The following is a 24,709-nucleotide window of genomic DNA, read 5'->3' as shown; positions in this document are numbered from 1 at the left end:
GGCGTCCCGGGTCCCCGCGGCAGACACCGCTTCGCCTTTGGGGTTATTTGAAACTACGTGAGGGTGTCGCGCGGCACATGTGAGATTTCCCGGCGCCAGGCATCCCCACCGCCCTAACGCTCCAGCCCCTCGCGTCCAAGGCCAACGCGAAAATTTGGTCCGGGTTTGGCAGCCGAGCTGCGCCGGGGAGAGCCAGGAGGTTTTGAGAAGTGTAAAGTGAACCGGCGGCGCTGGGAGGCTTTCCCGAAACCAGCTCCCAGTCTCAGACCCCTCCCCCATGGGTTAGAAACCCCGAAGTCGCGCCTTAAAGTGCCCCTGACCCTCCCCGACAGCCGGGCCGGCCCTGGGAGGCGGGGGCGCTGCGCCGGTGGTTCTCCCCGACCTCCCCCCGCCAGCTCACGCAACAGGCAATCTGGGTCGCTCGGATATTTAGAGTAAAAAATGACAATAACTCCACGTCCCGGGACTGCCATGCAATCTGTTAGTAATTTAGCGGGATGGGAATTTCCTTTCTCGGGCCTGCCAGTGGAAGCACTTTTCCAAATTTCCACAGCGGGGGAAGCCTGCGCTTTTACATAATGACTTCAGCATGCAGGGCTCTCTCGGCCGCCCTCCTCTCCTGCTCCCTCCGCCCCCTCATTAAAGCAGAGTGGGACTCCCTGAGGACCCGAGCAGGACCCCGGCGTCAGGGACGGTTCCTTCTCCGGGTGCGCCCGGGTCGCACCCCGTGCGCCCCTGCCCTCCGCGTGCGCCCCCGCCGATCCCCGGTCGCCCCTGCCCTCCGCGTGCGCCCCCGGTGCCCCCCCGTGCGCCCCCGCCGCCTCTGGTGCGCCCCCGCCGGCACCGTGCGCTCCTGCCCGCCCCCCGTGCGCCCCGCGGGCCGGGCGAACAGCGGCCCGGCGCGGGGAGGGCAGGCGCTGGGCGACTGGTCCTCGGGCCCTGCGCCGGCTCGGGCGGGGGCGTGATGTCACGGCAGGGAGGGGGCGCGGGAGCGGCCCGGCCGGCGGGGAGGCGGGGGAGGTGTTTTCCAGCTTTAAAAAGGCAGGAGGCAGAGCGCGGCCCTGCGTCAGAGCGAGACTTAGAGGACTCCGAACTCGCCGGCACACTCACCGCGCTGGATCCGGCGGCCGGGCGCGGGCACCAGGGCGCGGGAGCACACCTCCGAGCCCCCGCCACCCCGCCACCCAGCCCGGGTTCCAGGGCCGCAGCCCGGCCCGCCACGCGCGCACACGCCCCTCAATGACATCTCTCCGGGGCGGGCGGCGCTGAGCCGGGCCGGCGAGCGTCCGCGGGGGAAGAGGTCTGCCTTCCCGGGAGACCCGGCCGGGGCGGCGGCGCCGAGCGCCGGCTCCTCCCGCTCCCCCTCTCGCCCTTCCTGCTCCTCCCGCTCCCCGCCGCCGCCGCCGCCGCGTGGATGCCAAGTACCAGTTTCCCAGTCCCTTCCAAGTTTCCACTCGGCCCTCCGGCTGCAGTCTGCGGGAGCGGAGAAACTTTGGGGCCCGCGCCGCCCTCCGGCGGCACCATGAAGTCGGCGGAGGAAGGTAAGCCGGCGCGGCCGCCCCCCGCCGCGGGCCCCCCCGCGCCCCCAGGCCCGCGCCCGCCGCCCGCGCCCCGCGGGGTCCCGGCCCGGGCGGGCGAGCAGGCGCGGCCGGGGTCCGCTGCCGGGAGGGGCGCGGGCGGCGGGCGCGCAGCGCAGACCGGGAAGCGGTGTCCCCCTGGTGTTTCCCCGGAGCAGCCCTGGCTTCGCGCGCGCCGTCTTGCCAATAGGTGTCTCCTCTCGCCCAGCGCTGAGCGCAGCCTCGCGGCGAGTCCGCGGCAGAAGCTCAGCCCCGGCGCGGGCGGGCCGGGCCGGGTTCGGGCCGCCGCGACCACAAGAAGCGCGTTGCGTGAAGTGAGGTTTCCCTGGGAACGGAGCCGCGCCGGTTGCTTCCCTAGTGGGCCAAGGCCACCCTGCGGCTTCGGGGACGGCCGCAGGACGTGAGGCGGGGGTCCGCGCCCCTTCGGAGCACCACTGGTGGCAGAGCCTCTCCCCTGCCCTGCGCTGCGCCCGCAGGACTAAAGGGCACCCGATGCGCGTCCGGACATCCGGACACAGCCCCTCATTCAAGCCATTGTGCAGCCCACCCACGGGAGTTCCAACCGTGGGAAGTGGTTCTGGACGGTGCGAAAAGGGACCTCCGGGTTTATAGTCACGGAGCTGCCTAAGCGGCCGTCCAGAAGCCATTGGGGAGAGGGAGTGGAGGGGGGGGGCTCACCCCAACGCCCCTGGCGCAGAATGGAGCTTCTCCCGGGTGATCTCCCGCAGGTGTCTGGAAAGGGCCTCCAGAAGGGCCCCCGGCATCCTGTTTAGGGATCAGGATAGCAAGGGCGTCCCGGAAACTGGGAGACACCTTTCCAAATACCTCTTCAGTGTGGAGCATTTCATGTAGACGATTTTCAGAAAGCGGCCAACTTGCCCCGGTGTAGCGAGGACTCAGTTCAGATGGCAAAAGTGCTTCTGAGAAGCAGCGCCTTCAGGCACCAGCCAGAGGCCCCGGCCTGGCCAGAAGCACTTTCCTCCAGGAAGGTCCTGGTCTCCAACCGGGAGGCACCCTAGGCGGTACCCTCGGTAAAAGAGATCAGTTATTTTCTGTACCCGCGAAGGAAGAGGTGTGTTCCTCACCATTTCATCCCAGGTTAGGAAATATTTAAATGTAAGCATCAGGTAATATTTATGGGACAAGCGCTTGCTATTAGAACAATTTCTAACAAATGTGCTAAGGTTTTGGTCATAACTTCTTGGACACCTTTCTCAAAGTCTGCCCACGTGTATTTATTTTTTTAAATGCAGGCCTTTCAGAGTTTCGTTTTCTTGACCTGAGCCGTCGGTGGTCGATCCCACAGCCCTCTCTTCTTCTTCTTTTTTTTTTTTTTTCAACAAGAAACCCCATCTGTGGGGTGCTGGTGATTCTTCCTGTTTCCTGCTTCAGAAAGTGCATTTGAAAGGGGCCGTTGGGGAGGTAGCACCCCAGGGTAGTGGTGCCTCTAAACTCTGCGATCCACGGGGTTTTCTAGAAGAGCTATAGCGTTAGGCAACCAGAAAGTGCGATGGAGTCCTTCCCGGATCCAGGCCGGGGGATGAGAGGTGCGGGGCTCCGGCCGGTGCCTGAGGACATGACGGATCCTCGCCCAGAGGCCGAGGCCGAGGCCGGAGGGAGGCACAGGCGGCCCCTGTGAGGAGCAGCTCGATGCCCCAGCACTTCCCTCTGGTCTAATGAGCCTCTGGGCTGAACCTCGTTGAGCCCTGTTGTTTCTGAAGGCCCCGTGCCTGTTTTTCCGCGTGGAGAATGCAGGGAAACGCTCGGTAGCCGCCTACCCACCCACCCCGAGGTTGCTCCACACAAAACGCCCCCGGGCTCTCTGGGAGAACAAAGCAGCTCTGTTCTCCCCACACTTCACTTCGCGCCTTGTTTCCTAATCCAGATTAGGAGAGGCCCTGGCCGGGCGCTCGGCTCCATCACACCCAGGGCTGGAGCTCGGTGCGCCGTGAGCACGCGCAGCCGGAGAGGACGCGCCAAGCTGAACATTTCCATCGGGACAGGAGTGTCTGCTGAATTGGCAAATAGCTCCAAACCATGTACCAGTTGAGAGGCACGGCGCGGCGGGTGGAAGGGGGGGTGTTGCTGGTAAGAGGAGCGTTTAGAAAACCGGCCTGCGCATCTGGCTACTTTGGTTGGGGATCCGAAACTAGGTGGGGGGGGCGCCGCTCAGCTTTGGGCAGAGTGGGGCTGAGTCCCCGTCCCCGTGGCCAGGTGGGAACTGGGTGGACACCTGTGCGTGCGGAACCCCTTTCTCTCGAACCTGGAACGAAAAGCTGCCGTCCAAGCCGACCGTAAGGGTGGTTGCTTCCGTGGACGTTCTCGGTGGGTGTTAGAAGGCGGCTTTGGGGAAAACAACTGGAAAGGGAAAATGAAGTGTTGCTTCTCAACAGAAACAGACTCATTTGCCCGAAGGTCAGCAGAACAAGTGAACGAAAACACAACCCTCCAACGTTCGTCTCAAAGTGAGGACTATTATTAGAAGCAAAACCAGGCCGAAGTGAGCCATAGTTTATCACTGGAGAAAAGCAGCCATTGCAAAGGGTCACGGGAGAGAAGCATGAGGGGGGGCACGTGATTTGCAGGTTATTTGCTTCTGGAAAAAGGCCCCCCAGAGGGCCTGCAGAGCAGAAAGGAGGGCGCGTTGGTTAGCAGCAGGGCTGCAGGGATGGACATCTGTGCCACCCAGCCTTTTCCCGACTTGACGTCCCCTCCACAGGTGATTCTCAGTCTCCTATGAAGTTTCCCTGCTGTACCAGATGCTGGTTGCCCGTGGCACCAAGACACTGGGGACAGTCAGCGCACGCGGCTGGGAGAAGGCACATCAGGCAGGAGTGGTGCCCACACGGGCCTTTAGCTTGTGCCTGCTGCGGCTGGGCTGCTGGGACTGAGCCTTGGGTCTGGATCCCCATGTACTCAGCCTTGGAGAGCTCTGCAGTGGCTGGCGGACGGTAGTTTAAGGAGTCGGGGGACTTCAGCCACTGGAGTTCCAAGGAGGCCTTGGGGCAGCTGGGCATCTGCGTTGCGGGAAGGCAGCAGAGCTCAAAGGGCTGCTGTGGGGCAGCCGTTCAGGGACCGTGGGCAGCCTGTGAGGGCATCAGCAGAGCTCGCCCACGCCAAGGGGAGCATCTCCAGCCCCGAGAGGGAAACTCCCACCTCCTTGGCACTTTCAGGGCACAGGGTTAGCTGTGGGGCTGGGAAGTGCACTGGGGGAGGGGCTGCTGGTTCCAAGTGGCAGAGCAGCTTAGAAAGCAAGTGCGGCTGTCCAGGGGATGGCGCACGGCCCGGGCGGAGGTGCCTGCTGTAGACCCCGCAGCAACCGAACGCCCTAACCCCTCACTCCGCGAGAGGCCTGGCCGTTGGAGAGTTTGCTTTCCCCTTCGTCGTCGTCCTCTTTGCACAATTCGGTGGCTCGGGGGCGGCCCGCCCTTTCTTTGGGGCTCAGCCTTGATCTGTGCGCCACTTGGGGCCCGCGGGTGTGCGGGGTGCGACCCGGGTCCCACCCGCGGGCTCTCGCCCCGCTCCTCCCGAGCCCCGGCGCGGGCCGCGGCGCACGTGGACCCCCGGGCGCGGGCGGGGGGCGGGGGACACGAGCGAGCCGCGTGCGCCCGGGCTGCCTCGAGAGTTTATTTAAAACTCGGAAGCCGGCGGCCGGCGAGCGCTTGTTTATGTCAACCCGGAAACAGCGGGGGGCGGGGGAGGGCGCGGGCGGGGGCGGGGGAGGGGCGCGGGCGGGAGTCACGTTACCCGGGGACGCGGGGCCGGCGCCCGGCGCTGCCGAGCCCGGAGCGGCGCGACCACAGGTGCCCGAGGCCAGGGCCGCGGCCAGGCGCCGACCCGGACTCCGACCCGGGCCCACGCAGACCCGGGGCCGGTCCCTGACTAGGCCAGGACTCCGGCCCCGAACCCCAGACCCCGACCTGACCGGGCCGAGATCTTGACCCCAGACCCTGGACCCCAAGCCCCTGCGCGGACCCCAGCCCCGACCTGGCCCGTCCCAACATGACGGGGCTGGAGGAGGACCAGGAGTTCGACTTCGATTTCCTTTTCGAGTTTAACCAGAGCGACGAAGGTACCGCCGCCGCCCCAGGTGGGTCCTCCCGGGCCGGGAAGGGCATGGGGCGCGGACAAGCGGCGAGGGGCCCTCCCGGTGCTGTGTTTGAGGTCGCAGGGCCGGAGGTGCACGCCCCGAGGGTGCAGGCCCCGGGGGGTGCAGGGTCCCCCGGGGTGGAGTGTGGAGGTGCAGGGGTGGGCTGGGCAAGACCCTGGGGGTGCAGGGTCCCCCCGGGGTGGAGAATGGAGGGGGTGGGTGGCGCCAGGTGTGGAGGTGCAGGCTCAGACCTGGGATGCAGCGGTGGGGGTGAGGTTCCACAGTGCAGGATCTGGGGGTGCAGGGGCATGGGGGGGTCTGTGGTTGGCATGCAGGGGCCTGAGGTACAGGGGTGCAGAGTTCAGAGGTGCAGCCCCCCCGGGGGCATGCAGGGGTCTGGGCCTGGGGGTACAGGAAAGAGACTGAAGTCAGGAGTGGCTGGCTTGGGGGGTGCCCTGCCCCCAGGGCACTGGGGAACTAAATGGGGTGGGGACTAGAGGGGAGTTGTGGGTGGTGGGAAAGGCCAGTGCTCAGGTGTGTTGCTCAGCAGCCCATAGTGCGGACTCCGGGCGCCAGAGAGGCCAGGCCCCCCGCCTGTGGGTCACGAGTGTGTGGGGTCTGTCCAGTGGTCCTGCTGGAGGGGTGTCTCCCCCAGGGTGCTGGTGTGCTGCTGACGCCACAGGACACAAATGTCCAAGGCCCTGGACTTGGACGCTGTCGAGGGACAGGTGGTGAGCAGCCATTGCCAGAGGGCAGGGGGCCATGGAGCCCCTCCAGACCTGTCCCTGAGCACCCTCCCGCCCCGGCCCCTCCCAGAAGCCGCAAGTAGAACCAGCCCAGCCTTCAGGGGCTCAGAGCCTTTGCCTCTTTCATTTTCTTTTCTCTGCAGAAATAAAGGTTTCAGTTAAACAAGTCAACGAAACCTCCAGCCTTTGGAGTGGGTGCTCTTGAATACGGTTATGAGCCATAACCCCAGCCAGCTGGGGGCGGCCTCGGGTGCCTGCGAGGGTGGGTCCGGGTGGGGGTGCCCCTGGCGCTAGCCCCCCGCCTCTCCTTTCTGTCCTGCCCACGTGGCGGGGAGGCTCCGATGATTGTAGAGTGTTTTCCATGTCACTCACCACCCTTCTTTTCAAACCTGTAACATCCTGTTCGTTTACAAAAAATAAAGGTTCCGACCAGGCAGAGGCTGCCCAGGCTTCGCTGCCCGTACCCCCACTTGGTCTTCAGCAGCTGTGGGTATCCAGGCCTTGGGGCGCAGCAGGAGCCCAGGCAGTTGTCCGGAAGCGGTCAGGATGGAAGTGGGGAGATGGTCCTGGAGGCCTTCTCGCTGCCCTGCCTTGGTCCGGCCCCGTGCTTGTCCCCAGGAGCCGTCCAAAGCTCTTCCTCCCCTCCTCTTAGCCAGAAGCCGGTGTCTGTCGTGAGAGGGGCAAGGTGAAGTGTGGGCCGTGCTTGGGACCTCCGTAGGCTGTGACAGCCATCTAGACGGGTCTCCCTCTGCCATCCTGGACCCTGTGGCTTTTGGGGACTGTTCCCACGTCCTCAGGGTTGTTGCCGTGTGAGAAGGCTGCCTTGTACAGGGCACAAGCTCTCTGTGGCTTCTGTGACTGGGGCCTCGCAGAACCAGGGAGGCCCCACTGCCTCCTTGTGCCTTCCAGAATGTCTGCTCTGAGCCAGTAACTGACCGTGAGCCGGTGACACTCTCAAGGCTGCTTTTTTTTTTTTTAATTATTATTTTTTTAATTTTATTTTTTATAAACATATATTTTTATCCCCAGGGGTACAGGTCTGCGAATCGCCAGGTTTACACACTTCACAGCACTCACCATAGCACATACCCTCCCCAATGTCCATAATCCCACCCCCCCAACCCCCCACCCCCATCAACCCTCAGTTTGTTTTGTGAGATTAAGAGTCTCTTATGGTTTGTCTCCCTCCCAATCCCATCTTGTTTCATTTGCTCTTCTCCTACCCCCTCAACCCCCCATGTTGCATCTCCTCTCCCTCATATCAGGGAGATCATATGATAGTTGTCTTTCTCCGATTGACTTATTTCGCTAAGCATGATACCCTCTAATTCCATCCACGTCATCGCAAATGGCAAGATTTCATTTCTTTTGATGGCTGCATAGTATTCCATTGTGTATATATACCACATCTTCTCTATCCATTCGTCCGAAGGGCACGTGCACTCAAGGCTGCTTTTAATCATCTTGGCAAAATCGGTGCCTCAGCCCCAGGCTCCCTGGGGAGCACAGTCCAGTGAGCACCTCCTGTAGGAAGTCCTTGAGGGTGTGGGCGTCTGGGGCCCAGCATTCACCAGGCTGTGGGAAGGCAAGTCTGTGGCAGCTTGGAGACTGGGCAGAGGAGGCCAGGCAGAGAGAGAAAGGCCTCTTTCCCTTTGTCATGTGTTAGAACTTGCTAGAAAACATTCATTTTTTAACATATTTTTGTGAGAGATATTTGTGTTTTCTTCCTTCATTTTATTTTTTTTAAAGATTTTATTTATTTATTTGACAGAGAGAGATCACAAGTAGAGAGAGAGGCAGGCAGAGAGAGAGAGAGAGGAGGGAAGCAGGCTCCCTGCTGAGCAGAGAGCCCGATGCGGGACTCGATCCCAGGACCCTGAGATCATGACCTGAGCCGAAGGCAGCGGCTTAACCCACTGAGCCACCCAGGCGCCCCAACTTCCTTCATTTTAATAAGATTATTTTCTCAGAGCACTTTTAGCTTCACAGCAGAATGGAGAGGAACATAGAGCACTCTCCCCCCAACCCCCTGCCCCAACATTTAACACCGCCCAGAGTGGGGCACCTGTGGACCTCCACGGACACGTCGTTCTCCCCCCGCGGTCCACAGTGGACACTCAGGCTCACTGGGCGCTGCACGTGCGTGCGGGCTTTCCCGAGTGCCCGAGGACACCCGTGCCCCGTAACTCTGCAGATGGAGGAGCCTCACGGCCCTGGAGACCGTCCGTGCTCGGTCCGCGCCCCCCTCCTTCCCCTCCAGCTCCCGGCCACCACGGGTCCCCACTGACTCCATGGCTCCGTCTTCTCCACAACGTCTTAGAGCTGGAGTCCTAGAGGATGTCGTCTTGTCAGACCGGTCCCTGCACTTAGGCTACGCGTGCAAGGTGTCAGTGGCTTGCACTCATTTCTGCTCGGTGCCGAGCGACACCCCGTCGTCTGGGTGGAGCACAGTGCGTGACCCCCGCCTTCCGAGGGACGTGTGGGGTGCTTCCGGGGTTTGGCAATTATTAGTAAAGTTTTTGTTTTTTAATTATAATATTGTTATTATTAAATATTACGTTAGTTATCACGTTGCTGTATTAAATTGTTACGTTACATTCCCCAGCCCTTAATGGATGATAGGAACAGCGTCCCGTCATTTCTGGAATGAGCCTGGATAGAAATAAGGGAATGCGTGACTCGCACGGAGTCAGGCCGTGAAGCAAGGTGGCAGCACGGCCTAACGGGTTCCAGCACTCACGGGGACGGGCACTCTGTCCACGGCCACGGGCGTCTGTCATGTCACAGTCCCCCCCGGGGAGTCGGTAGGGGGACTCCTGTCACTCCTGCCAACCTCACAGGGGCATGTGTTTGCTGGTGCTTCAGGGCTGGAGTTTCTTGGCTGGGCAGGCAGGATGGTGACTGTCCCCGTAGAGAAAGGAGAGTTTTCACAGTAGCGCTCCCAGCCCGGCCGGAGCATTGTTTGCACTCCCAGGGCTACCTCGTGTCCTGGCCCGGCCCCCCCGCGGGCAGAAGGCTGGCTGGGCAGAGGGCGTCCCTCTCCAAGGGGGGGCTTGGGGGGGACGGGACGGGACGAGGAGGTCTGTCCCTTCGGTCTCAGGAAATAGCGTTCTCGGCTGTGCGCTGGGAGGCGGGTGTGGCCCTGCTTCCCACCCGGGCTCCCCTGGTCTGTTATTTGGCCCCAAAGCTGCCGGTGCTGTCGCCCTGGCAACTCAGGAGGAAGTCCCCAGGCCTCTGGGCGGGAGCCGGAGTATTCCCTACGGCCGAGGAGGCAGGTCTGCAGCCGGGCGCTGGGCGGACCCCGGGCGGACCCCCAAGCTCACGCGGAAGGGGGACGTCCCTGGAGGGACCCATGGCCCTGAGTCCCTGCTCTGCAGCATGTGGGCGACGGGAGGTCACCCGGGGTCTCTGGTACTGGGAGCTTGCAGGGTGTGGGCCCTGCGCCCACGCAGGGGTCTCGGGGGGCTCCCTCTGCTTGCGGGACGGCTGTCCACTCGCATCCTGTGGGCCGTGCGGCCTTCACAGTTTGTCGCAGAGGTTTCCCCCCCACGGTTGTTTGTACGACATTTTCATTCTGTATCTTTAGCAAAGGAACATTGTAGCTGGTAAAGGACTTGGATGTTTTTTAGTTTCTTAAAAGCAGGGAGCGAGAAGGTGGAGGGAGGCCCGGGTAGAAAGATTCGTGCAGGCGCCATCAGGGCCCCCCGCGGGCCGCTGCAGCACACCCCACGAGGCGTGGTCCGCGGGGGCACCAGGCCGGACCCAGGACCCGGCAGAGGGCGAGGTGGGCTTGTTTCTGGAACACGCAGGAGCGTGTGCTGCCCGGATGAGCCGTTCTCCTGGCCCGCGTGCTCCTTCTCCTGGCGGGTTGGTGACACCCCCGGGTTCCTGCGTGTCCCCCACGGCCACCTGGGCCGCTGACCAGTGCCTCCCGGGTGTGCAGTGTGGACAGCGCCCGGAGGTAGGCGGTGGGCAGGAGTGGGTTTCGGTTCGGTGGCGTTTTGTTTCCACAGCCCTGCAGCTTCTCCGCCCAGCGTCGTGTCCTGGGTTCGACCCCAGCAGATGCTGGGCCGGGACATCCTGGTCTGTGGGAGACGAGGGGAGCCTGGGCCACTCCATCTGCCTGTCGCCCTGGGCCCGTAGGGGGCATGTGCGGGCGCATCTGCTGTTGCCTTTGGGCAACACGCGAAATGACAACATTGGTTCTGAAGTCAGTCCTTTCTCACAATGAGACGAAATCCTTCTGACAACTGGCGTGCACTGGCTGAGCACTGGGCCAGCCTGACTGTGGCACGTGTCGTCCGCCCACCCTGGAGTCCCTCTTCATGTCCCCAGAGAACCTTGCCCAGGGCTTTGCGGCTGCAGGGTGGACATGTGAGAACCAAGAGGCCGGGGGCAGGCCTGTCTTCAGAGGGTGAGCCACGCTTTAGTTCCGGCTGGCACTGTAAAGCGTTCGAACAAGCTCTCCGTGATGCTTGTTGAACCGGGCTGGTTTCTCCCGCGCTCACCTGCGCCGTCATTTCATGGACGGTCCTTGGCCCAAGCCAGGTTCTGAAACACTAGGCAGAAAGTGACCCTAATGGGAGCTTTAGTGGGTCTTGATGGGACCTGAATCAGCCTGAATATCTTGGGATTGTTAAGAAAGTCGCTGGAAATATCTTCATTGCATGTAAATGTAGTCCTTTGAAGAGTGAAACAGTTGGGATTTGAATACGGTTTGGCGGGTGAGGAAAGCAAACCAGGTGGGAGAGAGGAGGGAGAGGCAGGGAGAGACGCGTCCTGCAGCCCGAGGCAGCACCCAGGGCCCCGGGTGTGGGGGGGCGAGTTGGCACCTCCCCCTTGCTTATGTGTTGTTCTAGAAGAGGGACCTTTATTACCCAGCGTCCCCCAACTCTTTGAGCATTCCTAATGAACCTCAGGTATTGAAGCTTTCCGTTTTGTAATTTGTTTAATTAAGGAAAAGTCACGCTTTAGGTGACTCTTTTAAAAATAAAAGCTTTATGTTTTTTCTTTTCTCATTGACTTATGGTTACTGACAGACTGGTTACATGAAGGCTCTCTTAGGATATTCTGGGAGTTAGGGGGGCCATTCCTGTCCTACAGCCCTTGTCTTCCAGACCCTAAGAGAAGACGGCTCACACTCATTCCAGGCAGACCCGCCTCACTCTGCCGTTTCTCCAGAACCCAAGTCCCCCCGCCCAGCGCCTCACTCTGCCGTTTCTCCAACCTCAAGTCCCCCCAGTGCCCTGTGCAGTTCGAGCCTCGGGCTCCAGGCGCCCAGGAGCAGGGGCTGAGTCCCATGGACTGGTGGGGAGGCCCCCGGACCTGCTCTGCTGATGGTAGATTTGTTTTTTAAATCTTGGATCACTTCCTGCCAACGAAGGTTAGTGCGCTCTCTCTCTTTCTCTTTCTCTTCTAAGTTAATTTTTTAACTAGTCTTTACTCCCGATGTGGCTCAAAATCACAATCCCGAGTTTCAGGAGTTGCACACTCTTCCAACTGGGCCAGCGAGGAGCCGTCTCTAAAATAAGTGGCAGACACACATCGTACTGTTTTCACTGGGCAAGAAATGCGGGGCTGGTCCATTAAACCTCCTTGGAGGCCCAGACAAGCTGGGAGAGTCCTGGGGGCTGGGGAGGCCCGGGAGCCCATCACAGGGGCCTCACGGACTCCTCACGGGCGCGGCTTCATCACACACGTTTGTTGTCACGGAAACGACGTCTAATACTCTCCACTGTCCGCTGTACTTGTGGGTTTCTCTCTAACAGGGAAACACGTTCTTTCCCGGGTGCCAGGTCCTCACCCCCACGCAGGGACAAGCGCTTGAATGCAGGGCCCACAGGAAGCGTGTGCACACCAGCCGGGGGCGGGCCAGGGCCTGGTGGGCCTCCTCTGTTTGGGAGGGTCTGGCAGGGTTTTCCCTATGGTTGGGATGGTGGCACCTGGAGGTAGAGGTGCTCAGGAGCAGGCCGGCTGGCCACTCCCAGCTGCTGCTCAGAGACCTCCGGGAAGGCACAGCCCCTTGTGCTTATGGACTCTTCGGGCGCCCCCCGCCATGGTGTGTCATCCACCCCGACAGCCAAAGGGGAGCTGAGACCACAGCAGAGCCGCACCGTGGTTCTCTCTGGGTGGAGCCAGAAAGTGCGCGCAGCCAGCCCAGGGGAAGGGCGGCCGGTGGTGTCGTCCGTGTGGTCCGGGGCAGACACAGGCAGGAGGGGCCGGGGTGGGACGTCAGGCGACCTGCACTCTCCCAGGTACCGGGGAGCTGGCGACGGCCACAAAGGGTGTGTGTTCGCCTGTGCTGGCACGTGGTCGAGGTGTCCTGGCACATGCGGTGGCCCAGAAGGCAGGAGTCTGTGCCAGTCGTGAGCCAGATGCAGGGATGGAGGGGGACACAGTCCCTGTAACTCGGGCTCAAGTGCATGTGGACATCGTAAAGTTACTTGTGGACACCTACATCCTAAACCCTGCCCTCTAAGTGTGTAAAACGAATCACACTGGCTTTTACTAACACCGTCGGTGTCGGTCCCTCGGTGAGCTCAGCTGTCAGCTTGGCCTGTGGCTCCTGCGCTGCTCAGACTGTGGACGCCTGCGGGTGTGTGTGAGCCGGGCCTGGACGCACGTGTGTGCCTGTGCGCGAATGGAGCGCGCGGAGATGCGCGTGGGTGTGGAAAGTACGTTGTGTATGGTACGGGCGAAGCCCCTGCCGGACGCGCTCACGCAGGAAAGGAGCCGCTGGAGGAGGGAGTCTCCCCGACGGCTTCACGGAGGGAGCGCTGCCTGGCGTTCGCACCCCTGCGCTCCCGTCGGGTCTGTGTGCCGCCCAGACGTCCGTGGACCAGCCTGCCTTCTGCGGGGCTGGCCCCCCCGTTGCCCCCCACTGCCCAGGTCCCTCGGGTCCTCCTGGACGACCCCCCGCCAGGCCACTGGGCCGCAGTCTGTCAGGTGCGGTGTGGAAGGCCACGCGCCCAGGTGATGCCTACGGCCCCCAGGCCACCTCTTCCTGAGGAACGTTCTCTGCGAAGCACCTTTCCTGGGTTTTTACCTCCTTGTTTGATTTTTGCAAGGATTGTCGTTTTAAACTGCGGGTGGTGGTGTCTGTTGGGGCCGTCCGCGAGCATGTGGTATGATGGGGGTGCCCCGAGCACCGGCACACAGGGCAGGTTCTCAGGAAGGCGGCCCGGGGCGGGTGAGGGGAGGCCCGGCGCGCCGCCTCCCACGCTGGGGAAGCGAGGCCCGGGCCTTCCCTCACGCACCGTGTCAGGGACCCTGCTTGCCCTGCGGTCCGTGGGAGCAGAGGGAGGACCGCGACTGGAAGTGGGCAGCTGAGCGGCCTGGGTGCGTGAGCTTGTGGTCTCGTCAGGCACAGTGGTCCTGACGGGACCCCTTTTGTCTCAGGAAGCGTCTGGTCTGCTCCCTCTTCCTGGGCAGGGCTCTGTCCCCCAGGGCATTTTGGCATCTGGGATGCTGATGCCCTTCTTGGAAAGGGGGTGGGCCTGTGTGCGCTCCCCAGGCCACCTGTGAGGGGCCTGGAGGAGGAAAGGCCATTTGGGGAATAGCAAACAGGTTTCCCTGGGGGCTTTCCGAGCGGGCAGAAGCAAGAACTTGATAGCAGGGATGGCGAGAGCTGGTTGCCACAGGGAGCGGCCAGGCCCTCCTGGAAAGAGTAACAGCAGATGTCCACGCCCCGTCGTCCGGGGTCCGGACTGTTTCTGTCTGTCAACACTTTGCGGTTCGGACCAGTTCTCTCAGACCCTTGATGTCCCGAGGTTGGTCCTTGTGGGTCTCTGTTCCGCAGCCCCGCGGAAGGGGGCCCTGCCCAGAACACGTGCCTCCAGGGGCCCGAGCGCTAACCCAGGCCAGTGTCCGGTTTCCTTGGCGCTTCCATTATTTAGAGGCTTGGAACGCTCCCCTCTAGGTGCGCAGTAATGAGGTACAAGATGTCGTAAAATGTCTTTTGAAATAGGAAATCCAGAAATATGGTTTTTCTGTTGAAAATTACTAATTACACTAGTAATGATTTTCAAAATATAGTGTATTGAGATTATAATTAATACATAATGATTCTTCAATCTAGCTGTGCAATCAACGTCCTCCGCTTTTTTAATTTTAAACACGGGTTTCTGGGCCACGAACTGCCGTCAGAATTTACGTGGGAGAGACCCGGAAATCTGTGTTCCTTCCTGACCCCTGAGGGTCTCTATGGCTACTGTTTAAGGCACCTTGACAGTGATTAGCTTAAGTCTCTTTAAATGTTCAGGTTCCTGTAGCTAAAACCCACCCAGCCACCACACATCCGTTGTTTAACATACGGGGACGTTTTCTGTGCCAGCACAGTCAGGCTCTGGCGGCAGCCGGGAAGCAAAGAGACTAAGGCAGCACAGGTTTCTGCTCTCACGGAACTCCGCTCTCTGGTGAAGGGGACGATGGCTGAGGATGGACGCTGAGTGTTGAGGAAGACAGGAGCTAGGAGGACGCCGCGGGCTTTGGGTTGGGGACCGAAACCTGGGAAGGTGGCCGGGGAAGGCAGCTTCTGAAGAGGGAAGGAAGGAGGGGCGGCTCTGTAAAGGCAGGGCCCCTGGGGACCGAGGGAAGCTGGCAGAAGCCTGAGGGTGCTGGGAAGGGCCGTGGGTACCCTTGTGCTGGAGAGCAGAGGAAGGGAGACGGTCTGGGCTCGTGGGCCAGGAGGGGGCCCTTGGAGTAGTGTGAGCTGAGTGGCAGCTCACAGCTGTGTCCTGGGGTACAGGCCTGGGCCTGTGTGGTGCCGACGGGCTTCACCACGCTGTGGGCGTGTTTTCTGATGACCGGCCCCTCACGCCGTCTTCCTTTCTGTCCCCTTTCTAGAGCACTATAGTTACGCCTCCCCTGGCGTCCGCTCCGCTCTGCTTCCCGGCTCGGCTCAGCCCTCGCTGCCCGCTCAGGCCACGACTTGCAGACCTCGGCCCCGGGCGTGCCGGCCACCGCGGCCAGTCAGCCCCCAGGCTATGGGGGGGGCAGTGGACAGCGGGCCCTCGACCCTCCAGCTACTTCCTCTCCTCCGGCCATGCCAGACCCAACGGGGCCCCTGCCCTGGAGAGTCCCCGCATCGAGATCACCTCGTACATGGGGCTGCACCACGGCAACAACCAGTTTTCCATGACGTGGAGGTGGACGACGTCCTTCCCGGCTCCAAGCGGCCCCCCCTCCACGGCCACCCTGAATCTGCCCAACCTGGAGGCCTACCGGGACCCCTCGTGCCTGAGCCCGGCCAGCAGCCTGTCCTCCCGCAGCTGCAACTCCGAAGCCTCGTCCTACGAGTCCAACTTCTCGTACCCTACGCGTCCCCACAGAGTCCCGTGGCAGTCGCCCTGTGGTTCCAAGACCACAGACCCAGAGGAGGGCCTTCCCCCGTGGCCTGGGGGTCTGCGGCCTTGCTCGGCTCCCCCCGACACCTCACCCTCGACCTCGCCCCGCACAAGCGTCACGGAGGAGAGCTGGCTGGGGACCCCGCACGTCCCGGCCCTCGTCCCCCTGCAACAGAGGAAGTACGGCCTCAACGGCCAGCAGCTGACCTCGCCGCACCACTCGCCCACGCCATCCCCCGCGCGGCTCGCCCGGGTCAGCGTCACCGACGGACACATGGCTGGGCGACAGCACCCAGTATACCAGCTCGGCCATCGTGGCCGCCATCAACGCCCTCAGCACGACGGCAGCCTGGAGCTGGACGGCGTCCCCGTGAAGGCGCGCAAGACCGCCCTGGCCACTGTCCCTCGGTGGCGCTCAAGGTGGAGCCGGCCGGCTGAGGACCTGGGGACCACGCCGCACACGGCCGAGTTCCTGCCCGAGGAGTTCCCGTCCTTCCAGCACGTCCGGAAGGGTGCCTTCTGCGACCAGTACCTGTCGGTGCCGCAGCACCCGTACCAGTGGGCCGGCCCCGGTCCCCGACCAGCCTAGGCAGGTGAGCGCAGCCGGTTTCTCGGGGCCGGGGGCGGGGGGCCCAGGGCAGGCTCGGGGCTGGTTTCCTCCCAGGCCTCCCGGCGCGGGGGCTTGCCTGCTCTGGCTGTGCAGACGCCGTCCGTCTCCGCGGGCGCCCAGCGCCCCACACCACCCGCCTGTGTCTGCGTCCAACGCCCCCTTCTCACGCGGACCCCCAGAATTCCTCGTCCTCACGGAGTAGCCTCCTTCAAGGTCCCGTGTCCTCCTCAGGCCGTGTTCCTGGGGCAGGGGGTTGGGCTCCAGCGGGGAAGAATTCCGGTGGGGACCGGCCTGTCCCTAACAGAGACCGGCACAGCCAGGCACTCGCTGTTTCGAGTTGTTTTTTCTTTTACTAAAACCAAATGACGCTTTTCTGCTTGTGTGTTGGCCTCTGCCGCACCCGCTTCCCTCTCCCTCGTGATTGCTGCGGCGAGCGTGCAGACGCGGCCTCGGCTCGCGGCTCCCAGAGCGGTGGGGCCGCTCCCCGCAGCCAGCAGCACGGACACGGTGCCGGGTCCCAGGAGACAGGCGCCCACTCCCTGGCAGTCTGGCGACGAGGAGCTCAGCGGTGCTCCCAGCACAGCCGCCCGGGTTGTTGACTTCTTCCTGGCGGTGTGCAGGCGGCCGCCCCTCCGCTGGGCCCACTCACTTGGCCGCCGTTTTTATTTTTAACCAAACAGCTTTCCCGACAGGTGGGCCGCTAATGACCCCTGGCAGAATGCTTTCTGCTCCGGGATTTTTATCAGGCATGAAACGTGCCTCCCTCGAGGGTGTGCCCCCCTCCCCGGGAAGCACAGCTGCTCGTGTGGGGCCCGGCATCCTGGGCTCCGCCGTCGTGTTCCCTGTCGCTCTTCTGCTGGAGGGCCTTCTGGAAGCAGCTCCGGGGAGAGGGACCCGGGGTTCCAGCAGCGCGCGCCCTGTGGTGAGGAAGGCCAGCCAGCAGGGTGACGCATTGTGCGTAGGTGGGCGACTCTGCTGAGAGCCGTGTCGGGGCAAGGGCCTGGGACCGGCTGGGCCTGCAAGGGGGTCATTGAGCTGTAGGTTCCAGGCAGGCCCAGCTGCACCTTCTGAAAGTCTGTGGCAAAACCCCAGCAGGACACGGACAGTCCCTAGGACACTGAGACGGTCAGCACCCCCTTTCTAGTGGCGTGTGGTGTAGACGAGGCGTCAGTGAAGACAAAACGAGGGTAGGACGAGGTCTCATCAAACAAGTGCATCTCAGCACCAGGCTTTAATGCATGACATGGGAAGTTTTTAAAAACCTGTTTGGATGTGTTTAAAAAAATTTAAGAACAGGTTATGCCCACAGTATTCTCTCTATAATTATTAAGTAAAATAAGATTAATTGAAAGCCAACTAGCTCGAACCAGGCTCCCCGGTGCAGTTTACCACCGCCTGCGATTTCATGGACCATGAAGGCCACAGTCTCGTGACTCTGGGGCCTCTCTGGACCCTGCGGTCAGGACTGCAGGTGGTCTGGTCTCCAAGGCACAGGGCCACGTGGCCGTGTCGCTCAGCCCCGTGGTGTCGGTCTGTGCTGGGCTGTGGTCATGGCACCACTGGCCGGCAGCTTCCCAACACACAGTTTTTATGGGGTTGGAGGTTCGGGCGCCGGCGGGGGGCAGCTCCTTCTGAGGCTCAGACAGCTGCACCTCTTCTGTGCTTGTGTCTGTTCCCGCATGTCCCCAGTTTATGAGGACGCCAGCCACTGGACCAGGACCCACCCAGTGATCGCACGAGAATGTGACTTGTGTCCACACACGGTCACGTTCTGAGGTCCCGGGGTGAAGGACTCTGAGCCCTGAATCTCGGGGGACGGAGTTCGGCCCAGAACAGCTAACGTCGCATCTGCTGAGGACGGCAGGGCACCTCTGGACCGAGGCCCGCTGCCTGCTCCCCGGAGGCTCCTGGGCCAGGGGCGTCTTCGGGGATCAGGGCTCCGGGCGGGTCACCGTGGGTGCTGACCAGGAGAGTCTGACTGCGCAGTCGGGACGCGCGCTGCCGCCATTGTGTTCGGACCTCCAGCAGGGATCGCGCGGTCCTGGGGGGCGGATGCCCTGTCGCAGAGTGGGGTGAGTTGGGGGGGAGCGGGCGCCGACATTCCTGTGAGCTCAGCTGGCAAACCAAACCCGTGGAGGCCCCCAGCTCCCTTCAGGAGATGGGAAGCTAACCTTTCCCCCTGTTTTGGTTCCACATCGAAATGTGTTTCCTGGTCCCTGTTCTGTTCCGCTGGTCCTGTCAGCTGGCTCCCCGGGGCAGCTGGGGCCAGGGTCAAACAAGAGGTCAGGGTGTTGTCCCCACAGGCGAGGGTGGCCCGACCAGACTTCCTGTCGCACTCCCGCCCGCTCCGGGGACGCCAGCAGGGTCTCCGCTTGCGCAGCCCCAGGGCCCGCTTTTGCACGGTCTCTAGAATCTGGAACGAAGATTTGCCACCCGTCTGCCTTTCCTGTCACTGCGTGTGGTTTTAAACTCCATCCTGCCAGGAAAAGGACTTTTAATGAAGTGTGCCGCACTAGCCTTTCCCAAGGACTTTGGGTGCCTGGGTGGGGGTTTCTTTCTCCAAACAACCTTTACGGTGACCCCAGCCCGGCCCCCCGCGTGCAGAGCATTCTGACAGGCCCGCAGCAGTCTTCTTCCTGCCTTGATAAAGTTACGCTATGTCGGTGAAGCTAACAGTAGTATTTGGCAGAACGTCGTAGTTTTATAGTTTAAATTTTTTGTAGAGTTTAACAGAATGACATGTCTGTTCTTAAAGTTGGGACAGGCACAGAAATCGCAATGACCTGCTAGAGTCCCCCTGCCCCCCGAAAACCCAGAATGGTAAGCTCTCTCTTTTAAGTTCGTTCAGAAGAGAGGGTTTCTGGGATGAGGTTGCCAGTGGGAACGACCAGCTTCACAGGTCAGCCTCGATGCCCCTGCTGGGGCCGCTGGTGTGTGTGTGCAGAGGTGGGGGTGCTGGGGGTGGGGTTGGTGCCAGGGAGGACTGTGTGTGCAGAGGTGGGGGCTGGGAGGGCCGCGTGTGCAGGGGCGGGGCTGGGAGGGCCGCGTGTGCAGGGGCGGGGCTGGGAGGGCCGCGTGTGCATTGCTTGCCACGGAAGGCGTGATGGGAGAGGTCTGAGCTCTGAGCAGCTTCTCAGAGCCTTGGACAAACGTTCCGTCTTGTGAGTCTTCTTTCTGGTTTCTCAGAGTTCACGGCTGACGCTCTAGAAGGTTCCTCGCGGTGCGTCCTGACTCCCAGCTTGAGATGAGCCCAGGGTCTGCATTCCGGTTCGTGGACGCTGGCCACAGGTGGGAGGCTGGGGAGTGTCTGCCCGACCTCTCCGGTGCCTTTCCCAGGTTGTGTGCGCAGGATGTGGCCCTTCCTTCTGCTTTTGATGTGATGTCGTGAGTGTCCGTTAATGGCATAGGAGGAGAAAGGAACTCACGTACTCGTGTGCTCCTGGAGCAGAGAAATAGTTTGGATCTTACGGCTCTGCGGTTGGATTTTGAAGTGAAACCACTGAGTGGTGAGCCGCGGGAGGTTCCGCTGTCCGTCTGACCCACGCCCGTCCTCGTCCTGCTCACATCCATCCTGTGCACGGGGGGCGGCGGGGGGCTGTGCTCGGGCGTCCCGCGTCCCTGGGGCCGTCACGTGTGCCCTGAACCGAGGTTTCGCAGACCGTGAGGAGACCTGGCTGGGAGGAAGGTTCCGGAGACGTTGTCTGTGACCACAGACAAATCAGAAATCATTTCTGCTCAGACGTTTTCCTCTGAGGAAAGTGTGTGTGAGGGGATCGTGCACCCCCACCCCCACCGCGTGTGTGCGGCCAAGCGTCTGCCCCGGGGTCACAGCGAGTCGGGAGACTGACTGTCCTCGTTCCAGACTGGACCTTACATGCAAAGCAGGACTTACTTGCCCGTGTTTCTGGGACATTTACACGGAGCGCGCTACAGATCGTGCTGGGGTTTACTCGTTTTCTAAGTGTTCTGAGCCGTCGTCTGGGAGCTGGGGTTCAAGTCACAGGAGTGGGCTGGTTTTCAGTAAAGAAAGCAACTTGCCCCAGGTCCCGCACTCACGCGGTCAGTGTGGGGTCTGCATGCCGCCCCAATAGGCTGCTGGGCCAGGTGTCCTGAGAGGGTGTGTGCCCCGAGCCCCACGGTCCCAGTGTGTTTGGCCTCAAGCGCTGCGAGGGCCCCGGCATCCAGGTGCCTCAGGACCCCACTGGGGGGCAGCACTGACTCCCTCCAGCCCCGGAGCAGCTTCCTCTCGGGAACACAAAAACACGCGCGGAGAGCTGAGAAATCAGGGAACCGTGCACAGCCTTTCCCGCCCTTGGGGTCAGGGAGGCTTGGGGTTCTGCAGCTCTGTCCAGCGGTGGCTCTGCAGGCCGCTGAGGCGGACGGCCCATCTACTCTCCGGTGCTTGTAGGTCAAAGCGGGCTGTGGCCAGAGCCTGTGACCGGTCAGTAGGATAACACAGGTGTGGTCATGCGCAGGGGCAGCACGCCGCTGGAAAACGCCGGTTTTTCTCCTGGCGTCACTGTCCACGGTGACTATGGCTGTCCGGTGGGGCAGGTTTGCTGCAACGGGTGTGCTGCTCCAGCTCAGAGCCCTGCAGCGTCATCAGGGTGAGCTCGGGGCCCGAGAGCTGGCTTGTCCCTCCCCCTGGGTGTGGGGGCCAAGGAGCTTGGTGCCAGGGAAGGCAGTATGTGCCTCGAGGGGGAAGAGCCTGATGGCCAGCACAGGCCCAAGCCCTGCAGTCTCAGAGCCAGGATCTGAGCCGTCTGGGCTGTGCCGCAGGTCCCCTATGTAGTGGAGGGGGACCCGAGTGACCGGGGCATTACCGGGCGGCTGTCTTGGAGCCGCTCTGCAGGCTTTACGCCTCCTTCGTGCCCCATCCTGCGGGAACTTGGAGATTTCCGGATTTCTCGGCTTCTGTAAGCAATCTGGGGGGTGCCGTATGCAAAGGGTAATGGCAGCGCTCGGAGCATGGGGGACGGTCGGGGGCGCGCAGGCGTCTGCCACGGGAGCTGAGGGCTGTGGCACCATCACAGGGACGGCCAGAACGCCGTCCCCCAAGGCCCAGCCTGCTGTCCCCTCCGCCACACCCTGTGTCCGCCAATGCTCCTCCTTGAGTGCCCCCACCCTGCCGCATCCACAGTCCGGCGTGGGGGTCGGGCGCGCGTGAGGCAGGAACGAGGTTTGAAGCAGAGTCCCCCTCTCTCGGGTGAGGCTGGCACCTCCCTGGCCGGCGGCTCCCTCTCGGCTGCTCGTCTGCTTCTGGGCGTCCGGACAAAGGCTCCTTCTCTGTGTGTAGGGACCTGTCGGGGTTTGTAGATCTATGTGTGGGGTGAGGAGGGCCTGTGTCTCCGGAGGGTCAGAGTACGGCGGGCTGTGGCCCCGAGGGTGGATGGGAAGCCATCCCCGCCCATCTGGGTGCAGGCAGCCCGCAGGTGCGACGTGGACTGGGGTCATAGGGTCACGGTTGGTTGGAGGACGTGTCCTTGCAGTAGAGGTGCTGAACGAGGGTACCACGGGGGGTCCCAGAGCTGGAAGACGCCGCTGCTCCTTGGAGGTCTCCTTGCCCCGATGGGGACCTGAAAGCAGGACACCGAGGGACTGCTGGGTCGTCAGAACCGTCCCCTGCGCAGAGGCCTTGATGTTCTCTCTCCCTGTGCTCTCGGTCTGTGGCTGATTATGAGTTGCGCTCGTGAGGGACAGACACAGGCCTGGCCAGGCCGCGGGAGCAGGGGGGAAGACGGGAAGGGGCTCTCTCTGGGCTCCCACTTCTGAGCCTGAACATGGGGCCCAGGGAGGTGGCATGCGGGGCCAGAGGCATCTGGCAGGGTCGTGGTATCCTAGGACGCGTCACTGGCCACAGGGGAGGACTGGGGGCTGGGGGAGGGGGGGGGCGACCGATGGCCGCAGGGCCTTTCCCCGCTCCTCACTCGGGAGCCTGCGGAGGAGGCCTCCCTGGCCCCCTTGTGCCTTTCCTGCCTCCTCCTGGCTGCCGTGTTCCCTGCTGTTGGCCTGTCCTAGGTCCTGCTCAGTGTCACCTTTGGTGGCAGAGCAGAGGGGGCTGTGAGTGAGACGACAGCCCAGAGGGCCCAAGAGTTTCCAGGGCTCCTGGGAGTGACATCCTACGGGAGGTCTGTTCCCCACTCCTGTCCCCACCGCCCCTTCACTGAAGGGAGAGTCTGCTCCTCCCTCTGGCCTTCTGTGGGAAGGCGGGAGGGAGGCGCCCAGAGGGTGGGCCCCGCCGGGAGGATGAGCCCAGGGAGGGGTGCCTGCCCGAAACCCTGGGAACCCGCTTCTGGGTTGTTGGCCAAGGACTTGTCCTGGGTGGACCCACCTGTCCCCTCAGGACAGGCCTCAGGGCCGGGCTCCGGGAAGGTTGACCTCCCGTGTGTGGGAGGCATTTTCTCAGCCCGAGCTGGGGTTGGAGGTGGGTGGGCCCAGGCCACGCTCATGTGTGGTCCCGGCGCAGCCCTGCCCCGCAGCCTCTGTGCCCAGAGCCCCTGCCTGAGGCCTGAGAACCTGGGATAACCCCTGCTCAAAAGGAGAGGGAAACCAAAACAACAAGGAGCGGGCAGCAGGCCTCTGGCCGCAGACCCTGAGAAAACGCGTGGTGCTACTCTGATAATATCACTTTTCTTCGGTTTCTAATGTCCTACTTTCGGGCAGGTCTGAGTCTGCCGAGTGCCGAGTTTACAGTCTCAGCTACCTCAGGAAAATAGGACTCATGAAAGCCTTTAGCTTTCCTCTGAGCGATAAGTCTGTGTGGGCCCGAGGGCCTGGGAACTTCAGAAGTGAAGGGATTTACCCTGTCGAGGCGGAGGCTCGCATGGCCTCTGGGCTCCAGCCGCAGCAGGAAAGCTTCCCCTGAGGTTCCTGGAACCGGCTGACTGTGCACACAGTTTCCAGACCCCGTGGCCGTGGCATCCCAGGAATCCAGGAGGGCCGCCGGGCGCCGTGGCTCTAGGCGCTTTCCAGACTGGGCGCCTCACCGGGCCGGCGAGGAGCAGGAGGAAGCTGGGCCTTGGAGACCGGTTTGTGTTTCCAGCTCTCAAGTAATGTTCTCGGGCCGTAGACACTGAAACTCTAGGAAAACGAGAAGCAGAGTGAGCCACGGCAGGCCCCCGGCCCAGACGACCACAGCGGCCGAGGTCGTGCGCTTCGCCTCGTCCGTGACAACCATTCTCCGCTTCCTACTGCCAAAAACCGTGGGCAACACTCAGACAGGGTCCCCTGACTTTCGGGGCGCTTGTCCGCCCCCCCCACCCCGCCGCCAGGCTGTCTCAGCACGTGGCCCCGCCGTCCCGTTGTTGTCGCACCGACATACGCGATGCGGGTCTTTCAAACTGGGGACTTGTGTTTAAATCGCGGGACCGTGAGCCATCAGGCCCCCCCACCCGGGCTGGATTCCCACAGCTGCCCCCGTGGTGTTGCTTGGCGTGCTCGTCTGTCCTGGGGATGCCCTGTTTTGATTTGCTCTGTTTTTCCAGTTTGGTGCTGAATCTGAGTGTTTGCCAGGAATTCTGGCCTCAGGTTTTGCAAAATGGCGAGTGCGCCTTCCTCTGGAGGCAGACGTCTGGTGTCCCCCTCGGGTGTCAGTGGTCACTGTTGAGATGGTGATACATCGTTAAGTCTGCCTTGGCCCCGTAGCCACGGTCTCCCGGCTGCTGGCCAGGGCGCCTCTGCGCTGTGGGACTCAGATGAGGTCTGGAGGCGATTTCCGAGCCCTGGGCCGGTGTCGTCAGGATCACATTGGTTTGGGGCTCCAGGTGCAGACAGTCGCCCACAGCTCAGTGTTTTTTCCCAGTGGTCGGGCCCCCCGGGCTTGCTGGGTCCCCCACGCAGAAACGCTGGAGGAACCGCAGACACCGCGCCGTGTCCGGCTTTGCCCACGAGCTTGGTCACGGTGCGCCCGGGAGGGTCGGCCAGAAGGGTGTTGAGTTCAGCGTCCGGGTGAGTCGCGGAGCAGGCAGCCCGCGGCGGCACACGGAGGGACCTTCGCGGGGGACACGGGACAGCCGCTCCGGGCTCCACCCTGGCCGGGCCAACAGGGGCGGAACTCTAGGTGTTTTCTACTTCAGATACACAGCACGTCGGTGTTGAGGGTGCCGTGCACTGAGCGTTAAAAAAAAATCCCTTCGTGCTTTCCTATGGGGAGGAGCACAGAGGCTCAGCAGAAGTTGAAAGGCTTTTCCCTCGTGAGAAATGGGCTGTGCCAGCGGCTCCGCGGGCAGGGCTGAGTCAGACTGGGAGTGCGGGGGCCCCTTCTCCCCGCAGGAGGCCTCGCCCACACACAGAAGAGGTGCAGGGGAGACTGTGACCCGCTCCCCTCGTGCTGTCCCACGGGC

The 24,709-nt window shown here is 62.4% G+C and overlaps 1 pseudogene; it reads left to right on the top strand.

Moving 5' to 3' along the window:
* The first annotated feature begins 5,316 nt into the window (after positions 1-5,316).
* LOC125081636 (nuclear factor of activated T-cells, cytoplasmic 1-like) overlaps positions 5,317-24,709 on the top strand; it is a 55,675-nt pseudogene continuing 36,282 nt past the window's right edge.

This window comes from Lutra lutra, chromosome 12 (assembly GCF_902655055.1).
Source record: "Lutra lutra chromosome 12, mLutLut1.2, whole genome shotgun sequence".
Taxonomy (NCBI): Eukaryota; Metazoa; Chordata; class Mammalia; order Carnivora; family Mustelidae; genus Lutra; species Lutra lutra.
This window is presented reverse-complemented; position numbering and strand designations above follow the sequence as displayed.